The sequence below is a fragment of the Carettochelys insculpta genome, chromosome 1, assembly GCF_033958435.1.
Source record: "Carettochelys insculpta isolate YL-2023 chromosome 1, ASM3395843v1, whole genome shotgun sequence".
NCBI lineage: Eukaryota > Metazoa > Chordata > Testudines > Carettochelyidae > Carettochelys > Carettochelys insculpta.
Window position 1 is genome coordinate 169309640 of NC_134137.1, and position 17371 is coordinate 169327010.

The window sequence follows — 17371 nt, forward strand, 5'->3', positions numbered from 1 at the left end:
AAGTAGCGGCACCAACTTCGAAATAGCGCCTGTCACGGCTACACATGTTGGGCGATATTTCGAAGTTAACATCGACGTTAGGCGGCGAGATGTCGAAGTCGCTAACCCCATGAGGGGATGGGAATAGCGCCCTACTTCAACGTTCAACGTTGAAGTAGGGAATGTGTAGTCGTTGCGTGTCCCGCAACATCGAAATTGCGGGATCCTCCATGGTGGCCATCAGCTTAGGGGTTGAGAGACGCTCTCTGCAGCCCCTGAGCTCAATGGTGGCCGCGTGGAGAGGCCCCTTAAAGCTCCCCGCCCCCTGCCTTCCTGTGCAGGAAGCTGAGAGAGCGTGGAGGCAGCAGCAGTAACACGCAGATAGCCTGCACACTCCTCTGCAGCCACACACACCCCCACCTGCCGTGATGGCCTCCCGCCAGTCCCTCCAGTGCCTCCAGGGGACGCCCCCCAAGGGGAGCCAGGGCTCACAGCCCAGCAGCGAGGCGGGGAAACGGCAGCGGGTCCCCTCCTGGATGGAGGCCGAGCTTCGGGACCTGCTGGGGCTCTGGAGCGAGGAGGAGGTGCTCCAGGTAATGGGGAGCAAGAGGCGGAAAGCGGATGCGTTCGCTCGGCTGGCTGAGGGCCTGGATGCCCAGGATCACCCTGCCTGAACTCCAGATCATGTCCGGAGTAAAGTGAAGGAGCTGTGGCAGGGTTACACCCAGGCCCGGGATGCGGCTGGCCAATCTGGGGCTGCCCCCGTCACTTGCCCCTTTTACAGGGAGCTCAGGGACATCCTGGGCCTCCGGCACACCTCCTCCCCTCCGGCCTCTCTTGATACCTCGGCTGAGGAGCCCCAGCAGGCCCTGGAGGTGGAGTCCGCCCCAGAGGCAAGCCCTGCAACCAGGGGGGCCCCCCAGGAGCCCATCCCCGGGGCACCGGAGGAGGAGGAGGAGGAGAGGGACTCCTCCTCTAGTGATGCAGGCCTCCACATCATCCTCCCATCCAGGAGCTCCAGCTGGGCGTCCACCCCCCGGGTGTCCCCCGACCGTGTGAGTGGACCGTCAGGTATGTACCCCCCCGGTGCACACCCCCGGGGTTGAGGGGCGGGGGTAATAGATATTGCCAGGGCCCTCCACATGCCCAGATGACCATGGCCCCAAGGACAGCAGTGACATGGCCCTCAGAAGAGTGCATCAGCCCCTGCACCCCCCAGCACGACAGTGCCATGCCCTATCCCCGGGGCTGGGGGGAGCGGAACCTCTAGGGTCCCCCAGGGGGAGGGGGTGGGACACCCAGCAGCAGCAGCATGTGATGGAGTGGGGGGAGTGCAAATGCGAGACTCAGGCTAGATATGAGAAACAAGCTGAACAGCTCCCAGTGGCTAAGGATGATCCTGGGGCTACAACTGGCAGGTTACACCTCTGCCCTGAACAAAGAGGAGGGAGGAGCCGAGCTGGGTTTGAATCGGGGGTGGCAGTTAGATGCTAGGGGAAGGGAGAGCTAGAAGGCAGCCAGCCTGAGGAGGGGGAAAGCTACACCCCAGAGGGGCACGCCTCGGGGTCTTCTCCCCAGGACGGGTTGGAAGGACCGTCTCTGACTGCTGTACTGTTGCTTCTGTGAGAAACTGGGCATCTGTTGCCTAATAAACCTCCTGTTGTACCTGCTGAGTGAGAGTCACTCCTGCCAGCGGACGGGGTGCAGTGCAGGGGGACCCCAGAACCCCATCACAGCAGCATCTCCCGGGGACGGGGATGGGGAACCTGCAGCAGAGGGGTCGCGGGACAAGGGCCATGTCTGGGGGCCCACACTAACGGCTGTCTCCACTCTTCTTTCCCCCCTCCTGTGTTCTGCAGCTGCACCATCGGAAGGACCGGAGAGCGCCGGCGAGGCGTCAGTGGTCCCGGAAAGCCCTCCGGGGCCATCACTCCAGGCCAGCCCCTCGGCGGAGCACCGACTGGCCCCACGGCAGGGAAGACGGCGGACGCAGCACAACCAGCCAACGGCGACAGACCCCCAGCTGCTGGCCCTCCACCGTCGGCAGCTGGAGGTCACCGAGCAGCTGCTGCGGTGGAGGAACGCCACCTCCAGCTGCAGGAGCGGGCGCTGGCCTGGCGCCAGGAGGCATGGGGGGCCTACATGCGGACCCTCAACCGCATCACGGACTCCCTAGCCCCCCAGGCCGGCCGGCCACCTCAGTGCCCGCCTTGCCTGCTCCATCTGCTGCTCCACCCGCTGCTCCAGCCGCTGCGCCATCCACCGTCGCACCGCCACCCACCACCGAGGGCCATTCCGCCAAGGAGGACCTGGGGCCAGCTGACACTCGCCGGCCGTATCTCCTGGTCTGCCCCGCCCCCAGCCAGCCCCGGCCAGGGCTGTGGCCGAGGCAGGGATCCCGGCCACCCACCCCCAGCGCTGGACTGTAGGGGCATGGGGCCCAGGACGTGGCCCCCCCTCCCCCTTTGTATATATTCCCCCCAGTTTATTGTTATTTTGTTGTAAATAGTTTGTATTTGTGACCCATTACTATGTTGATCCTTACCCCCCCACGTAAATAGTTCTCCCCTTCCTTGTCTTCCCTTTTCATGTTATCCTGATTTTTATAATGTATATATATTTATCAGTTAGATTTCCCCTGTACATAGTTTGTCTTGTTCATAATAATAATAATAATAATAAGAGTTCCAGTAAAGATGTTTGAGTTGACAAACAACTGTCTGCTTTTATTTTTACAAGAAAAGTTGTGGGGGGGTGCTCTTGGGTGCTCTGTGGTGTGGGCGTAAGGGCAGAGAGTGTTGTGGACGATGGAGGGGGTGCAGTGGGGGGCCTGCCAGCGTTCACCCCGCAGCCTCATCGAACTGGGCCCGAAGGGCCTCCCAGACCCAGGTCCCTTCGGGGTCCACCTGGCGACTGGGGGCAGCGGGTGGCTGCACGTCAGCCCTGCCAGCCTCCACAGCCCAGCCCTGAAAGAAGGCCTCCCCCTTGCTCTCCACCAGGTTGTGTAGGGCGCTGCATGCACCCACAATCTGGGGGATGTAGGTGGGGCCCGCATCAAGGCGGGTGAGGAGACACCTCCAGCGCCCTTTGAGGCAGCCAAATGTGCGCTCCACCACCTGGTGAGCATGGTTCAGGCGCATGTTGAAGCGCTCCTGGCTGGCTGACAGGTGGCCCGTGTACGGGTGCGTGAGCCAGGGCCAGAGGGGGTATGCCACATCTGCGATGATGCAGAGGGGCATGGTGGTGTCCCCCACAGGGATCTCCCGTTGGGGGATGTAGGTCCCCGCCTCCAGCCGGCGGCACAGGCCCGAGTTCCGGAATACCCGGGTGTTGTGGGTGCTGCCAGGCCAGCCCACATAAATGTCCAGGAAACGGCCCCAGCTGTCCACCAAGGCCTGGAGTACCACTGAGTGGTAGCCCTTCCGGTTTCTGTCGCGTCCTCCACTGTGTTCCGGGGCATGGATGGGGATGTGAGTCCCATCCAGAGCCCCGAAGCAACTGGGGAAGCCCAGGGTGGCAAAGCCCGCAATGGCGGCATCCGGGTCCCCAAGCCTCACGAGCCTGTGGAGGAGCAGGGCGTTGATGGCGTGGACGACCTGCAGGGGAAGCACATGGGAGAGCACCAATGAGGGGTGTGCAGAGTGTGTGTGGCCCTCCCCTGCCAGGGCCCCCCTCCCCTCCCCTCTCCTCCCCTCCCGTGCCAGGGCTGCCTCCCCCTCCCCCCGTGGGTCCTCTTACCTCCATGAGGACAGCCCCGACAGTGGCCTTGCCGATGCCAAACTGCTGGCCCACGGATCGGTAGCTCTCTGGAGTGGCCAGCTTCCAGACAGCCATGCCGACCCGTTTCTCGACGCTGAGAACACGCCACATGGCAGTGTCCTGGTGCCCCAGTGCAGAGGTGAGCCACTGGCATAGCTCCAGAAATGTCTGCCGGCTCATCCGAAAGTTCTGGAGCCAGCAGTCGTTGTCCCACTCTCCAAGCACCAGCCGCTCCCACCAGTCGGTGCTCGTGGGGTAGCTCCACAGCCGGTGGCGCGTGCGGCGGGGGGGGCGGCGGGGTGCTGCAGGGTTGGGGGTTGAGTCCTCCTCCCCTGCGGGCAGCTCCTCCTCTGTGGGAAGGAGGTGCTCAGCTGCCTCCTGCATGGCATCGAGCAGGGCGAGCACTGCTCCTGCAGGGGCGGCTGTGTGGACCTCTGGCTGCTGCTGCTGCTGCTGCTGCTGCTGCTGCTGGGGGTCCATGACTGCATCGCTCGAGGTGTACATGCCTATGGCTCTGCAGACCGCGTGCTGTGCAGGCTGCATGTGTCTGGGAGGGGCCCTTTTCGGGAGCGGCTAGCTGTTGCCCCGGAAGTGCTAGTCCGCCCTGTGACCCTGTCTGCAGCTGTTCCTGGCACCCTTATTTCGATGTGTGCCGCTTTGGCGTGTAGACGTTCCCTCGCAGCGCCTATTTCAATGCGGTGCTGCGCAACGTCGACTTTGAACGTCGACATTGCCGGCCCTGGAGGACGTGTAGACGTTATTCATCGAAATAGCCTATTTCGATGTCGCTACATCGAAATAAGCTACTTCGATGTAGCGTTCACATGTAGATGTAGCTGTTGTTTTCCAAGGGATGTGCGTGTGTGTGTGGAGAAAGGAGGGGAGAAGGGAGAGATCAGTGAATAGGGAAGGATCAGTTCCTATTCTTCCCTGTGTATAGGGACTGCAGTTTCATGTGGCCATTACAGAACTTCAACAAGGGAAGCGAGTTTTCCAAAGACTCTCTGTTCCACTGTGCACAGACATAGGCACCTGGCAGAATTTGGACCTACATTACAACCATCAGGGAGCACATGAGTGTGGTTGGCAGTACTGTGCATCTAAGTGCTCAAACTCCAAGCCTCGAGACAGCTAAAAAGATCAGGAGATTTACAAATAAAAGATGAGGATCCTTTTGGAGGTGGAGTTTGGACCATTAAGGGTCACGTTTTCAAACTTCCCAAACCCTGAGGCCTAAAAATTTATATAAAACCATTGAATGCTGAGCTTCCCACAAAATGAAATGGCCACAAGTGGTGCTTTAAGAAAATCAAATACTATGAGGTACATAGTTTAAAATAAAGCTAAACCAAATCAAACAAAACCACACCCCAAAGACAGTGACAATATTGGTGTACACTAGCAAAAAATTTGGGCTGATTTCTTTTCTCACTTGCACTCGTGCAAATCAGGAGCAAATCCCCTAAAGTTAATGGAGATGCATCAGTGCAAAAGAAAAGAGAAGTAGTACTGTATGTTTAACCTATTTCTGTTATCTCCTCATGCTGTTTTCAAAGTCTTAGGGCCAAATCCTTATCTTACTTGGTATGCTGAAACCCCAATAACTCTATAGAAATCAATTACCAGGATCCTATCTAAGGTAACGCATATCCCCCAGCTCTGTGGTGTCTGAGCCTCCCCACACTCTTGACTGGATTTATCCTCACAGCATCCTTGTACGGCAGGGAAGTATCACTGCCTCCATTTTGCAGAAGAAGGAGCTGAGGCACAAAGAGACAGGCAGAACGTACTTCTGTATTCAGACCTTACACACAATTGTAATAATCTTCATACGAAGCAAACATTATGGGGTATCATTTGAAAAGTTATAACATTGCTTGTGTCTTATCCTGACAAAATGTGTGAGAGACTGTTATATGTGAAGTTTTAAGATTCCACTGTGTTAACACATATCCCAGACAGAAGATGGCAAGCAGGTCTCAAACAAAAGTATGCATGTTCTGCTTAATTGTGTGCAAGCAGTAAAGTTAGTCATCAAGCAGGAAGGGAACCACAGTGTGCTCAAACAGGAGTGAAAAAGCAGTAGGGGACCTCCATTTCCACGGGCTTTTTGTCTCTTGATACCCAGCTGGAGGTTCCCCCCCACCCCAAAGTGGGACTGAAACTACAGAACTACAATACCTCACGGGACTCATCTGCCTTGCTCACTGCCCATTGCATTCTCTGTGTCAGAAGGAACAAAGGAAGCCTTCATTGAACTCTAAGAGGTTTGGTCAGTAAGACTGCTGAAAGCACATGAGAAAACTCTGAGTTTAACATAGTGTATTAAGTTAGGCACAATGAGTATTTTATCTTTATTTTTCTTGTCACCATTTCTGACTTTTATGCCTCATTACTTGTACTCACTTAAAATCTCTCTCTTTGCAGTTAACAAACTTCTTTTATCTAATCCAGTGTCTTTAAATTGAAGTGGCTATGAAAATCCTTTGGGTTGCAAGTTGTGTGCTTGTTAGCAGCTACCCACAAATGCTCTGGGTGTGGTTTGCAGGCTGAAAGCATTGTAAGGCACCCAGATTTGTTAGGCAGGGGTGCCACAGCCAATCTATAGGCTGGATTGTATCCTAGTATGTCACAAAGGCTAGGTAACTGGCCCAAACTTACGAGGCTGCGTCAAAGCACAGAATTGAATCTGGGTGTCTCAAGCCTTAGGCTAGTGCCCTATCCACTAGATTATTTTTCACCCTCTCATTTGTGCCCTGCCTCGCTTTGCATCAGCCTTTCATATAGCAAGGTCACATTCACTTGACACTCTCAAAAGCCCCCGTGGAGATTGTCTCCCTCCACTCCTTCAGGGGAAAGCCTCCTCTTGCTCCCTGTAGGGCAGAGATAGGCAACCACAAATGATGCATGGGCTGAGTGAGTATCCCTCCTCCTCAGTGGGCCCCAGCAGCCCACAGCCCACTGGGGTTCCATGCTTGGCCCTGCAGCCTCCTCCCTTCCCATATGCCTTTTGCACGCTGTAGCATCACAGCCCCACATTTACATGTTCTCCCCCCCCCACCCAATCTCCCACCCCAGGTGCATTCTGAGTGCATGAATCCCTTGATTTGTGCACCATCCCTGCTGTTCTCCCTCCCTTCCATAGATGGAACACTGTGAGCAGCTGATTGGTGGCATTCCAGCCCTGGAAGGGAGGCACTGGGGGAGAAGGGGATGAAACAGAGTGTGAATCAGTGGATTTGCAGCTCCTCTGAAAGTGCAGGGAGTTTGAATTGAATTGTCTGGCGATTATGTGGAAGTAAATTGAATAGCCATGTTATCTTATTATTAAAAAACAAATACTTTGTCACTCTGCTGCTCTACAATTTGTTGCATCAAACCTAAAGTTAGATTGCAAATTCTGCAGAGCAGAATGTATGTCTATTTGTCCTATTAAGTACCTTTAAATACTGAGCTATAAGTGTTTTTACTGTTTAAGGAGGTAATTTTCAGAAGGCACAAGTGAATGAGAATTGAATACCTGACTCCCATTTATGCTGTTGAAAAAAGCTATGTGCAAAGTTAGGAAGCAGATTAAATACACAGAATCTTGGAGCTTTCTTTTCAATATAGGAAGGCAAAAAGTCTGTAAATAGCTTCAGAAATTTATTGTGCTGTTGCTATTAAAAATATTAGGGTTTTGGTTTATTTTTTCATTTGCTCATCAAATAAACCCCACATGAGTCGATTTTTGTTTGACACCAAAAATGGAGTAAGATTTGTCAAAAGCAGCATATCAAAAACAAACCCCACCAAAACACTCCCCTCCACACCACACACTTCTCTTGTGGAGAGAAGAAAAGAGAAGATCAACATGTGACAGATGCTGACCACTATGACAAATGCACTAGTGTTCTGATCTTGAATACTACGGTGATGAGCACTGTACAAAAACATACATGGAGTTTAGTATTTGATTAAAGGAGGACTCAAATGCAGATTCATTAGTCCAATTGTCCATAACTGCTCACATAGACCCTTTAGGGGCCACGATATCAATCATCTTTATACCAATGGGTCAGAAATCTTCAGATTAAAGATTTCCCAACTAAACTTTGAGCCAATGGACCTTGGCTGCTCTATTACAATTAAATTTGTCAGCTGCATATTCTTTGACCGGTTGTCTATGTCTCTATCACTTTTACTGAGGATGAGGAGACTCCAAAGGATTCCCCCTGTAATTTCAGTGGTGGAAAAACAGTGTCTCGTACACTTATTATTTATCTTTAATGATAAAGTCTACAGATAGAAATAAAGGTTATAGTTAGGGCAGTCCATAGGATGACATTTCACAGCCACTTTTGGGATCTAAAATTTGTTTTTGTTTCACATCACCATGAAAACAAAACCTTTTGTACTTTTTGTGAAATGGTTGTGTCAAACAATTATTTTCTACTCGTAGTGCTTAGGTTTTTAATTCTGCTGTATTTCATCAGAAGTGATCAATGAGTCCTTCTGAAGGGCCACTGCAGAAGAACGGTGCCTTCTTCTGGAAGATCCATGGAGTGCCTACACATGCAAGGCTCTCTTCTGGACGAAATCCAGAAGAAGGTGTCTGTAATGAGTCAGTATGGCCTCCCGCAGACTCCGAGGCAGACGAGGCTGCACAGAGGCCCTAGTGGGCGGGCCCGGAGCTAGGATACCAGAGGCCCGCCCCTCAGAGGGTGGAGCCCAGGGCTAGAAGAGCCCAGGGCGGGGCTCAGGGCTCATTAAAGGCTGGGCCTCCAGGCAGGGAGGACGCGCCTGCCTGAGCTCCCTGGTGCCAAGGGGAGAGGGCCTGTCGCCGCCCGGCCAGGCCAGAGGAGCAAGCCCCCAGCAGCTCCGAACAACCCCGAATCCAGATGCCCCAGGGGGACTACCCGGACTTCCCAGACCGGCCAGGGCCCTCACACCGGCGGAGACCCCCTGCTCGGGAAGAAGCCCCAGGAGCAGCCTGCCCTAGAGTCCCAGCGGACCCCTGCAGCCCTCTGGCCCAGGATCGCCGCAGGTCCCCTGTGCTACCGCCACCCGACTATCCCAATGATATTGAGATGGGTGACTGGCCAGAGCCCCCAAAGGTGGATGACCTGGAGGAGACCGACCTAGAGGAACCCCCCGACCAGATGGACTGGGACCTTCCGCCGGTAGAGGTAGGAAGTGGCCCGGGGAACGACGCTCCCGAACCCATGGCTGTGTGTTGCGGCCTGGATCCCCACTGCCGTGGTCATGTGTGAGCGACCCCCAGGGCCCCGGGCCGGGTCGCAGTGGAGTGGGAGGGCCTGCAACCCCCTACCCCCTCCTTGACAGGGCCAGCCTGCGCTGGGCCTGTGCGTAAGCCCTTGCGTTGGTGCCCCGCCTCAAACTGAGGGCTGGGCCTGTGCTTAAGCCCTTGCGCTGGTGCCCCGCCCCAAACTGAGGGCTGGGCTTGTACTGCCACTTTGAACTGCTGCCCCGCCCTGGACTGAGGGCTGGGGTGGGATTGTACTGCACTGGGAACTGCTGACCGCCCCAACTAAGTGCGGGCCGGTGTTGTAACCCCTCTTTGGTTGCCGACCACCCTAGGCCAAGGGCCGGGTGGTCTAGGACTTCCTACAGTGTCCTATCTTCCAGATTCTGCACTCAGCTGCGGAATCAGGAAGATTCTTCTGGAAGAAGGCTCATGTACACATTCCTGGACCGCTTCTTCCGAAAGAAGCAGTCCACCATGGCGGGACGCTCCAGGCAACCCCAGTGGACCTCTATGGTCTCCAGGTCCTGAAGCTGAGAGTGTGAGACAGGCCGCACATGCAGGGCTGCCTGCCACACTCCCCCAAGGCCCTGCAGTGCCCAGCAAGCCCCTACCCACAGAGATTGCCAGCAGGCCAGTCTCCCGTGTTGCTCAGGGGAGCCCCAGCAACCGGAACCAGGGCAGCCAAGACTTCAACTGGGCTCCAGAATGGAGGGCCACCTCTTGGACTGAGCCAGAGCTTCAGGACCTCCTAGGGCTCTGGTGCAATGGGGAGGTACTCTGGGACACCAGCGGGCACTGGAGGAATGCCCCAGCCTTTGCCCTCCTTGCCAGGGCCTAGCTGCCCATGGTCACCCCTCCTGGCCACTGGAGCAAGTCAGGTGCAAGGTGAAGGAGCTGTGGCAGGGGTACATATGAGCCCAGCACAGCGCCCGCAGATCCAGCCATGCCCTTCCCAGCTGCCCCTTCTACTGGACCTCCTGGCTGCAGATGACACCTCTCCACCCCACGCCTCAGTGGAGATGGCTGCACCCAAGCCCCCTGCCACACTGGAGGAGGAGGAGGGACCCGCCACTGTGGACTGCCATCTGATGGGGAGTCTACAGATGGGTCCCTTGTCATTGCGCTGCCCTCCACCACCAACAGCCAGGCCCCCTCTAGTCGGGCATCACTCAACATACATGAAGCCACCTCGGGTAAGCGTGCACTGTGGCAAAGCCCTGGGAGGAAGGGGAACACCTTGGCCCCAGCCCCAGGCCCTGAAGCCCTAAAGCCCGTCTGTGGGGAAGGATGGTTGGGTTAGCAGTCCCCTCGGCCGAATAACCCCCGAAGCACCTCCTGGATCTGGAGCCCATCGCAGTCGAGCCACCTGTTGGGGGCTGCAGCGGGCTGCTGGGTAGCGGGGGCTGGCTCTGCCATCCATCCCTGGGGCAGGGTCTCCTTATGTGCCTTGATGAGGTTGTGGAGCGCACAGCAGGCAGCCACAACCTGCGGGACATTCTCCACCCCCACATCGAGTCGCATGAGGAAACACCTGAACCGTGCCTTCAGATGGCTGAAAGCACACTCAACGGGATACCAGGCCCATGTGAGCCGGGCATTAAACAGCTCCTGGGAGGGTGTGAGGTGGCCCACGTATGGGCGCATCAACCAGGGCTGAAGTGGGTAGGCTGGGTAGCTCACGAGGCAGAGGGGCATCGCAATGTCCCTGATGGTGCGCTCCCTCTGGGGCACGAATGTCCCGGCCTCCATCCTGCGGAACAGGGTGGAACTCCGCAGGATCTGCGCATCATGTGCCCTGCCTGGCCATCTGACGTAAATGTCTGTGAACTTCCCATGGGCGTCCACCACCGCCTGGAGATCGATGGAGTGGTACCCCTTGTGGTTGATGTATTAGCCGCTGCTGTGGTCCGGGGCCCTGATGGGGATGTGCGTCCCGTCGATCGCCCCAAAGCACTGGGGGAACCCAAGCGTGGTGAAGCCCTCGATGACTGCGTCCAGGTCCCCAGTGCTCATCAGCTGCTGCACAAGCACGTAGTTGATGGCCCTCATGACCTGCAGGGGAACGGGAATGGGCATACTCGTGGGCATATGCAGAGGGGTCCCTGCCCCCTTCCCCTTCCCCCCCACCAGGTCCCCCCTGCTAGGGGACCCCTCTGGCAGCAGCCATGTGGTATCCCCTCTGGGCTAGCCTGCCCGCCCCCCAGTCCATCCACCTCCCAATCAGAGCCTGGGGTCCCCCGAGCCCTCTGGCCCCCTCCCTCCTGCTGGTGGGGCAGGGTCTGGGGCAGGGCTTACCTGGAGGACGATGGCCCCAATGGTGGATGTGCCCACCCCAAACTGCTGTCTGATGGATGGGTAGCTGTCCAGGGTGGCCAGTTTCCATATGGCGATTGCCATGTGCTTCTCCACGGAGACAGGCAGCCTCATCCAGGTATTCTTGTGTCATAGCATGGGGGTGAGCCAGCTGCAGATCTTGAGGAAGGCCTCTTTCTCCATTCACAGGCTATGCAGCCAGTGGTCATTTTCCCACTCCCCCATGACGACCCTGTCCCACCAGTCCGTGCTGGCAGCATGGGTTCAGATGCACTGGACTGGTTGGAGGGGGCCCAGCATGGTGGTGGACCTGGGCCTCTGTCTCCACAGGAGTCTGAGGAGGGTGGCCAGGAGGATGGCTAGCCTGTGGGTGAGGGCAAGCCTGATGTCCCGCAGCTGCTGGGGGTCCATGCCTGCTGGTCAGTGGGCTCTGGACTTGGACCTGGGGCTGGCTTGCTGTGCACAGAGGTGGCAGGCCTCAGCAGCATTTTCAGGGAGGGGCAGCTTGGGTGGCTGGGCAGGGCACACAATGCATGGCTCCTGTGGAATTCTGCCCTGTTCCACAGGATGGAGGCCGGGACATTCATGCCCCGGCAGGACCGAGCCATCGGGGATGTCACGATGCTCCTCTGCCTTATGGGTAACCCGGCCTACCCACTCCAGCCCTGGTTGATGTGCCCATACACAGGCCACCTCACAGTCATAACCCCTGTTTCAGAAAGATTACTATCTAAATTGACGGAGAAAGAAAGTTTGTTACTCATTTCACAGATGGTGAACTGAAACTTGGCAAGATTAAATAATCTGCCCAAGGTCACATAGGAAATCTAAGGTTCCTTTCTCAGCCCTTCAAGAGCCTCACCCACTGCATTAACTACAAGAGCGTTCCTTTTCTCTTCAGTTCTTTCTGTTTTTCTCTGCAAATCAAACCATATATAATGGTAAATTACAGTAAAGCTTATGTCATTTTCCAGGGAAGCAAGACATCTGAAGAGTTAAGGCTGCAATTTTTTTTCTCTCTCAAGTAAGCTTACATTCCTCAGCTATCTCTAAATGCTTAGTGACTCCCTGTGGAATATGGACAGCAATATCAGCACTACAAAAAGAATGTAACTCTGTTGTGTTGTTTGTGGGCTTAAGTCAGATCTTCATTCCAATATTGGTAAAGAAGTATGTGGGATTTTAACTGTGCTGCTTCTAAGAAAAAAAAGTCAACTAGAGTCTTATAAACTCTGCGAATTGAGAGATTAAGACTTACTGAATGACTTAAATACAGTGCATATTATCCATCTACAAGGCTTTTTGGCTCAGGTAACAAATTTCCTCCTTCCCCACAGAAGTCTATTGAAACTGCAAAATGGTCTCCTTCAGATTAACTAACAACTGGTTAAATAAATCAAACAGTCAAGCCAGAGAAACCAGCATTTTGGCATATAAGCAAGAGACGCCATGAAGAGCAGAAGAACGTTTAAGTGATTGGATTCATGATAGTCAAAATTAGTTTGTGAAGGTAATTTTGGAAGACAAAACTTATTCTAACCCTAGAAGGAAATTATATGAGGTTAGTTTATATTGTGGTCTCTGTTTTGGTATATAGTAAACCCTTGAGTTATGCATTTCTGCAACCCCCTGGGGCTTGCAGGAGCAGGGAAACTGACCAGCCCAGGAAGACTGGTCAGTTTTCTGGCTCCCGGAGTGGCAGACTGCCAGGAACCAGGGAGCAGCCTGGTTCCCATCTCTCCTCTGCTTGTGGCTTGTGTAACCCAGGAAACTGACCAGCTGGTCAGTTTCCCAGGTCCTGCAAGGGGCAGGGAGCTGGGAATCAGGCAGCAGCCTTGCTCCCAGCTCCCCTCCAGTTTCAGAGAGGAGAAAGTGATCAGGGCAGCAGCCTCGGTCAGTTTCCTGGCTCCAGCCAGTGAAGCGGAGCTGGGAACCAGGGGCAGCCTGGCTCCTGGGTCCCCTCTGCTCCTTGGAGCCAGGAAACTAAGCAAAACCCCTGGCCTGCTCAGTTTCCCAGCTTTGCAAGTGGAGGGGATCTCAGAGTCAGGGTGCTGCCTGGTTTCCAGCTCCCTGCCACTATGGAGACCAGGAGACCACTTCTATCAGTGGCGGCAGCCTGACTTGCAGCTACTGCCCCTGACAGGAGTAGGAAATAGCTATGTTTCCTGCTCCCATCAGGAACAGCAGCCTGACTCATGGCTGCTGCCCCTGAGAAAGGCAGGAAACCAGTCCTGGCAGGGGTGGCAAGATTCAGGCTGCCGTCATTGACAGGAGCAGTTTCCCCGCTACCGTCAGGGATGGCAGTTGTGTTAACCTGAGAAGCACAACTTGACCGTGCGTATCGTGAGGGTTTACTGTAATTATCTACATGTATCAAAATATATTTTAAAAGCCACCTGTTATTCAAATATAGGCTTACCCAACTCTGCTGAGGACTTTGTGGCTTTAACCAGCGTTTTGTGATTTCCTGCCATTTTCAAAATAAAGTCTCCCTGATGCACATGCTCTTGGACCATGCAACAGACAGGCACCTATGGAAAAATGTGGACATAAAAGTTAAAATGCTGATCAACATCAACAACCCAACTTTTCCTGCAAGTTATATCCGAGGATATTTATCTGCCCAGCTCAATTTCTTACTGCCAGAAGGACTTTGGCTCTGGTGGACTGCAGCAATCATCAAGTGCGTAATTTTAAAAAAGTGGAGGTGTGGATTTAGGCCCAGATTAAGATTAAAGTAGTGGTATTCAGACCTGGCTAAGTCAACAGCCAAAGAACAAATACCTTATATCCATGGAGATCTATTAAATGAGTATGAAGAAATCTGACTCTTCTTTTTAGATACATTTGGATAAAAGATGTTGAGACTTCTCCAAAAATGCCAAACTTCTGTTCCACCTAATCCCACCATTTTTTCCCTCTCCTCCTGTGTCATCCCCTTCCCTGATATACACATGCCTATTTTACTGCTGTAAACTCCACCTAATGAGGTGTTAGGTCTATGCAGTACTGTTGGGTTTTGTATTCTCTGATTTTGCAGTTTTGATTATTTTTGTAGTTCTGCTGGTGATCCCATAAAGTGTTTAGCATTTGGAAACACATACAAGCTGTAAATCATATACCTTTTTGCATTTTGTATTTTTTTTTACCAAAAAAAAAACCCAATCAGACACAAAAAAAGAATCTTCCAAGATTTCCAATAGAAAATCCAAGCAAGGGTTTGTGGCAAAAGCCTTCCTACCTTTAGCACAAAAAAAGGGTATCCCATGAGCACACCATAGGAAAAGACTCTGTTGCATATGTAACAATAGCGCTATTCATCAAGAAAATCAAAGTCCCATGCCAAGGCCACTCACGCGGAGGCAGTTGTAGGATGTGCAATCATTCAGAATTGGATAACAGAATGATTTTAACCACCCATTTTTTGTTGTAAACAAGGAAATGAGGGCTTTAGGGAGAAAGTGCCTCTTTTCAGAAACAGTTCACTCCTTGCTGGTTGACCTGATCCCAGTTATCATCTACTTCAGTTGCCAAGACCTTAGTAAACTGGCTGAATCATCATTCCTCTTATAAGTGCTGGCTGCCTCTCCAAGGAAATCGGATCAGACAGATGAGAAAGATATCTGACCATTTATGGCTATAAGGTAAAACCAAGGTGAGATTCTGGGGTTATATTTTGAACAAGCTGTTGGCAATTTGCTGTCTGTGAGCACTGTGCATAATGCTCAGAAAACATGGGAGTTACAGTCCTGTGTCACCTGAACATCCTTCAGTTGCCCACTAGCTGCCTATCAGTTTCTGCATAGAGATAAAGGACTGGTTTTTAAGTATAGAACCCGGAAGAACTTGTGGCTTGATCTCTTCTCACGTCTTTCTGACACTGCTGCAGCCGTTCCGAACAGTAGCACCAGTGTTGCAGTTGCAGCCTCATTGGTTTAAGAGAGAGGATGCTGCCGAAAAGGGCATTCTCCATGAGACACTGGTATTCTCCTCCGCACTCAATCATCTTGGTCCAAACCACCCTGAACCTGTAGACCTTGACGCCTCCACTTGCCCAGACTCTGAGGAGAAGGAAGCTGACGAAGATTGGTATTCCAGGGAGGATTTATCTTTTTAAGATTAATCTTTTTGATTGGTTAATTTTTGCTGTGGGGCAAACTTGTGCTACTCAGTCCATCTGGTTTTATCAAGTTTGCCAAAAGCACCAAGAGACAGGGATAAGCACATTTTTGTTCTACAGATAAGTGTAATAAAAACTTTTACATTCTATACTATGCCTGCCTCAGTCCCTGTACCTGACCATTATTGCTAATTCAATTATTCCTGTTACAGTGAATACCACATTCGATGGGAGCACCCTCATGGTTCAATTTAATGCCTTCCTACTAGGGTCACGAAATCAAACCCCAGAAAATCAACTGCAGCAGCGTCAGTCTCCCACTTAGTATAGAAAAGCCCTTCAAAATGTCGGATTGGAAGGAACCTTGAGAAATTAAGTCCCGCCTCTTGCACTAGGACAGGTCTAACTAAACCAAGGCCACCCCGGACAGGTATTTGTTTAACCTGTTCTTACCAATATCCAATGATGGGGATTCCACAACCACCTTTGGAAGCCTAATTCAGAACTTAATTACCTTTCTAGTCAGAAAAGTTTCCTAATCACTAACCTAAATCTCTCTTGCTGCAAATTGAGTTTATTACTACTTGTCCTATCTTCAGTGGACATGTATTATAATTTGTCACTGTCCTCCTCGTAAGAGTCTTTAAGATTCTTGAAGACTTATTGAGTCCCTTTTCTGTCTTGTTTTATCAAGACTACACAAGTTTTTTCTAAAACTTTCCTTATAGGTCAGGGTTTCTAAACCTTTTATTATTTCTGTTGCTCTCCCGTTGCTCTCCTCTGGACTGTCTCCAGTTTGACCACATCTTTCCTAAAGCCCAGTACCTAGGTTTGTACACAGGACTTCCATTCTAACATCCCACACTCCAGAAAAAAATATGAGATGATTTTGCAACTACACCACGTCGTTGACTCTTTCAGTTTGTGATCCACTATAACCACTACATCTTTTTTCAGCACTACTAATGCCCAGTCTGCTATTCCATGCTTTGTAGTTGTGGATTAGATTTTTCCTTCTTAAGTGAAGTACACTGCACTTGTCTTTACTGAATTTCGTCTTACTGAATTCAGATCAATTCCACAAATTATCAGGGTCATTTTGAGTACTAATTTTATCTCCAAAATGCTTGCAACCCCTCCCAGCTTAGTGTCATCTGCAGATTTTTATACAGATGCTCCTTATGATGTTGATTATCTAAGTCACTAGTGACAGTGTTGGCTAGTAGGACTCAGGACTCAGGACAACACCCTTTCTGAGCTCACTAGTTATACCCTCTGAGCTTGACAGTGGTAACTACTCCACATACATTCTTATCACCAACTAAGGATCCATCTTACAATAATTTCATCTTGCCTGCATTACTCTAGTTCAGAGGTTCCCAAACTTTTTCCGGTCGTGGCACACTTGGACGCCACAGCGCTCTTTGAAGAACACTTTATCTTTTTTACATCATCTTACTAACTATGAGGAACATTACTAAAGGAAAATATTTCATACTAAGATTAATTGAATTAGTATATGGTAAATGCAACACAACAAATAATAATGAAACCAGACAGTAACAAAACAAATACAGCAGGGACGACAAGTAAAATATCCCAAAATTTATTCTTTCCCAGAGAATGGGGAAGAAACCGCCATTGCTCAATTTCAGTAGCAGAACACTTTGCCATAGCTCATGGAACACCGGTGTTCAGCTGGAACACAGTTTGGGAACCACTGATCTAGTTTGCTGAGGAGAGTATCATGTGAGACTCTGTCAGAAATTCTTACTAAAATCAAGATATCATGGCTACAACTTTCCCCTCCCATTTGCAAGGCTAGTAACTCTGCCATAGAAAGGCATTATGATTGATATAATTCTTTTTTCTTGACAAATCCATGAGGACATGTCCCTAGTGACTATATTACCTATGATCGTCTAGGCAATTACAAATCCTTTAACAGTTTG

The 17371-nt window shown here is 52.0% G+C and overlaps 1 long non-coding RNA gene across 3 annotated transcripts in view; it reads right to left on the bottom strand.

Moving 5' to 3' along the window:
- LOC142006888 (uncharacterized) overlaps nucleotides 1–17371 on the bottom strand; it is a 157783-nt gene that overhangs the window by 9142 nt on the left and 131270 nt on the right. For 2 of the 3 annotated variants that reach the window (XR_012643845.1, XR_012643846.1), the window contains exon 5: nucleotides 13719–13830. The exons of the other annotated variant lie outside the window; for it this stretch is intronic. This is a non-coding gene — a long non-coding RNA (uncharacterized LOC142006888). The remainder of the gene's footprint in view (nucleotides 1–13718; nucleotides 13831–17371) is intronic. 3 annotated transcript variants of the gene reach the window in all.